Consider the following 5,055-nt stretch of genomic DNA (forward strand, 5'->3'; position numbering starts at 1 on the left):
ACTTGGTTTTAATCAAAGCATGAACATGCCATTAAAATCAAAGGAAAGAGTTTTTAATAGGAACCAATCTTTTAGAAAATTTAAAGGCAATTTCATAAAACAAACTACTTGCTTTTATTGTTGTAAGAAAGGACATACAATAAGAAATTTCTATTCTAGGAAATATGGTGTTCCAAATGGAGAAATGATTTGGATCAAAAAGAGCCAAAGGCTGAGAACTAACCATCAAGGACCCTTCACATGAGAACCTAAATCAATTTTCTGATTTTTTTGTAGGAATGCTTGAGAGCCAAAAGCTTACTATGGTATCTTGATAGTGGCTGCTCAAGGCATATGACTGGAGATCCTTCAAAATTCTCAAGTCTGAAATTAAAGAATGAAGGATTTGTTACATATGGTGACAACAACAAAGGGAAGATTCTTGGTCATGGAAACATTGGTAACTCTTCCTTCTCAACATTGATTGAAAATGTATTGCTCGTTGAAGGGCTGAAACATAACTTGCTTAGTATAAGCCAACTTAGTGACAAAGGATTTAAAATTGAATTTGATAATACTTGTTGTTTAATTTGTGATAAATTGACAAAAGAAATTAGATTCATTGGAAAAAGAATTGACAACATTTACATGTTAGACTTGGAACATTCAATTACAATTTCTAACACCAAGTGTTTGATAACCAAAGAAGATAATATTTGGCTTTGGCATAGAAAAGTTGCACATATACACATGGATCACTTAAACAAACTTAGTAGAAAGGGGTTGGTAATTGGATTACCTAAACTCAAGTTCAGCAAGGACAAACTATGTGATGCTTGTCAAAAAGGAAAGCAAGTGAAGGCTAGCTTTAAAAACAAAAAATCTAATTTTAACTTCTAGACCTTTACAATTAATTCACATGGATTTGTTTGGTCCTTCGAGAACCATGAGTCTAGGAGGGAATTACTATGGGCTGGTTATTGTAGATGATTATTCAAGATTCACTTGGGTTATGTTTCTTGCAAATAAAAGTGAAGCTTTCAATGCTTTTAAGAAATTTGCTAAGCTTGTTCAAGATGAGAAAAATAAAAATATCACCTCAATTGGAAGTGATCATGGAGGTGAATTTCAAAATGTTTTGTTCCAAAAATTTTGTGAGGAGCATGGCATTAATCACAATTTTTCAGCACCTAGGACACCTCAACAAAATGGAGTTGTGTAAAGGAAAAATAGGTCTTTGAGGAATTAGCTAGGAGCCTAGGACTATGTTAAATGAGGCCAAACCACCTAAATACTTTTAGGCTGAGGCAATTAACACAGCATGTCATGTGTTAAATAAGGTTATAATTAGGCCTATTCTAAAAAGAACAGCCTATGAGATTTATAATGGAAGGAAGTCTAATATCTCATACTTTAGAGTGTTTGGGTGTAAATGTTTTGTGTTGAATAATTGTAAGGAACAAATTGGAAAATTTGATGCTAAATCTGATGAAGCAATTTTCTTAGGTTATTCTACAAATAGCAAAGCCTATAGAGTATATAACAAGCGAACTCTAATAGTTGAAGAGTCAGTACATGTTGTGTTTGATGAGACTAACAAGCAAGAAACAAAGCAAATTGAAATAGAGGACATAACTGATTTGCTTGATCAACCACCATTAGAAAGTGAACCTAGTGAAATGCCTAAAGAGAGTGAATCAATTGAAACCGCTAAAAATACAAGTGAATAATTGCCTAAGGAATGGAAAACTTCTAACGACTTGTCAATTGAAAACATAATTGGAAATATTAGTAAAGGAGTGACAACTAGAAGATCCATCAAGAATATTTGTAACACTATGGCTTTTGTTTCACAAGTTGAACCCTAAATAATAGATGAAGCACTACATGATGAACATTGGTTAATGGCTATGTAAGAGGAACTAAATCAATTTGAAAGAAATGAAGTTTGGGATTTAGTGCCATTACCAAATGATTATCTCATTATTGGAACTAAATGGGTTTTTAGGAATAAGCTTGATGAATCTGGAATCATTATAAGAAATAAGGCAAGGTTAGTGGCTAAGAGGTATAATCAAGAAGAGGGAATTGATTATGATGAGACTTTTGCCCCTGTAGCAAGGATAGAAGCCATTAGATTACTTCTTGCTTATGCTTCAATAATGAATTTCAAGCTTTACCAAATGGATGTGAAAAGTGTCTTTCTAAATGGTTTAATACAAGAAGAAGTGTATGTGGAGCAACCACCTGGTTTTGTTGATTTTAAGTATCCTAATCATGTGTACAAACTTAAAAAGGCACTCTATGGCTTGAAACAAGCTCCAAGATCATGGTATGATAGGCTGAGCAAATTCTTGATTGAGAATGACTATGTTAGAGGTAAAGTAGATAATACATTGTTTGTGAAGAAATTTAAGAATGATACAATGTATGTTCAAATCTATGTGGATGACATTGTTTTTGGATCTACTAATCTATCTCTATGCAAAGAATTTGTTAAGACCATGCAAGGTGAATTTGAGATGTCAATGATGGGAGAGCTTACATTTTTCTTGGGGTTGCAAATCAAACAAATGAGTGATGGAATCTTTATAAGTCAAAGCAAGTATTACAATGAATTGTTGAAAAAGTTTGGTACGGAAGGGTGTAAGGAGGCTGCAACACCAATATCAAACTCATGCAATCTTGACTTGGATGAAAAAGGGATAGTTGTTGACAACTCAAAATATAGAGGTATCATTGGATCACTTTTATATTTGACAGCTAGTAGACCTGATATAATGTTTGTTGTGTGCTTGTGTGCAAGATTTCAGGCAAATCCAAAAGAGTCTCACATGAAATCTGTTAAAAGAATTCTTAAATATCTAAGAGGAACAACAAATGTAGGTTTATGGTATCCAAAAGGAGTCTCACTAAGTCTGATAGGTTATTCAGATTCAGACTATGCTAGGTGTAGACTTGATAGCAAGAGCACAAGTGGTACTTGTCACCTACTTGGAAGTGAACTTGTCTCATGGCATAGCAAAAAGCAAGAATGTGTTGCTTTAAGTACAGCTGAGGCTGAATATATAGTCGCTGGGAGCTGTTGTGCACAAATCCTCTGGATGAAACAACAACTAAAAGATTATGGAACTGAGTTGAACAAAATTCCTTTAAGATGTGATAACACAAGTGCAATCAATCTAACCAAAAATCCAATCTTACACTCTAGGACAAAACATATAGAAATAAGACATCATTTTTTAAGGGATCATGTACAAAAGAATGATTGTGTAGTAGAGTTTGTTGAAACAAATAAACAATTAGCTAATATATTTACAAAACCTCTACCAAAAGAAAGATTTAATCAATTAAGAATTGAACTTGGAATTATCAATGAGTCTTGTTTGAATTGATTGTGAATGTGCACTTGAGTGTGATTGTTTGAATAAAACTTGGTTGATGTGTGTATAGAACATTGAAATATGGTGCATAAAAGTGTCATTTAAGAGTTGAAATGGATCAGGGATGGTTTAAAAGGTTTAAACTAAGAGAAACAAAACTCCTCTAAAATAAATCGATTATAGTAAAATTTAATCGATTATTGTAAGTAAGCCTAGGCAAATAATCGATTATTTGGGAAATAATCGATTATTTGGGAGAAGAAGAATTCTAGAAGTCTCTGGAATAATCGATTATTTGGGAAATAATCGATTATCTGGATAACAAGAAAACTTGGAGCCCTTGTAATAATCGATTATTTGGGCAATAATCGATTATCTGGGCAAGTCAGAGGAAATAACCCTCTGGAATAATCGATTATTCTAAAAATAATCAATTAATTAGTGCAGACAGGGTTTTTCAAGAGATTTTACTGATAAATAATCGATTATTTGCGCGACCCTTGGTTTTCCAGATAGTTTTTGAACGGTTTTATTCGCACCAACTCCCAACCTCCCACTTTCCTTCATAAGTGGCACCTCTTTTCTACCCAATCCGGTGTCTAGGGCTTTAATAACACCTAACCCTCTTATTCTACAAATAACACACACATTCTCTCAACTCTCACACAAACCCTAACCCCTCTATCTCACTTTCTTCTTCATCTTCTCTTCTCCAACCAAGAACCCATCTTTAATCATAAAATGGCCTCATCTTCCAAGAGAATCAAGAAGCTTGAAGTTAGGGGGAGCAAAAAACCTCTGCCCACAGGAGCTGAGCAACTGATCTCAAAATGGTTTGCTGACAAAGAAACCCAAGACTACTACTTTGAGTGGTTTGCGGGTAGGAGAATCATTCCTCCGAAGACTTTGAAGCTGGAATGGTTCAAGAGTGAGGGTTTCAATTTTCTTCCTTTTTTGGAGCATCAAGAGCTTGGGAAGTTCTTAGAGTTGGAAGGTCCGTATTACCTGGAGCTTATTAGTCTGTTCTTGTGTTTTGCCTCAAGTAATGAAGGGATAATGCAATTTGTGGTGAAAGACAAGTTGATAAAGCTTGATGGACCAACCTTGAAAGAGGTGGTTGGGCTTAGTGGAACAGGAAGTATAAAGCCCCAACCCTTCAATTTTGGTGACTTTGAAGAGTTGACAACTTTTAGAGATTGTCAAAGGAACCCGGAGACCATAAATTACAACAAATTTCTAGCTGGAGGTATGAAGAAAAACTCTAGGTTGATTTCTTTTATAATAGCTTGGATGCTTAAGCCTAGACTTCATAACCATGCTCAAATGTCTAGAGATGATATTTTGCTAATGCATGTTATTAAGAAAAAGGAAAAGATAGATTGGGTGTCTGTGGTGAATGATTGTATCTGGAAGGCTAGGAGAAAGGAGGATGGTCTAATACTATATGCCTTATTGCTGTCTAGAATTTTTGAAAAAGCTGGTGTGGATCTTCAAGGAGAGAAAAAGATAATTCTCTATGCCTCAAATAAGATTGAAAAATCTTATTTGCATCATATGGGGATGCTAAAGCAAGAAGATAAATGGGTATTCAAAGGTGATGTTCCTCCAACACCAGAACCGGCAACGGATGAAGATCGTGTTCCATCTCATGATGTTGCACTTCAACTCAGCCTAAGAGTTGATGGATTACCAA

The sequence above is a fragment of the Cajanus cajan genome, chromosome 9 (genome assembly GCF_000230855.2).
Source record: "Cajanus cajan strain Asha chromosome 9, NIPB_CcT2T_4, whole genome shotgun sequence".
Classification (NCBI taxonomy): Eukaryota; Viridiplantae; Streptophyta; class Magnoliopsida; order Fabales; family Fabaceae; genus Cajanus; species Cajanus cajan.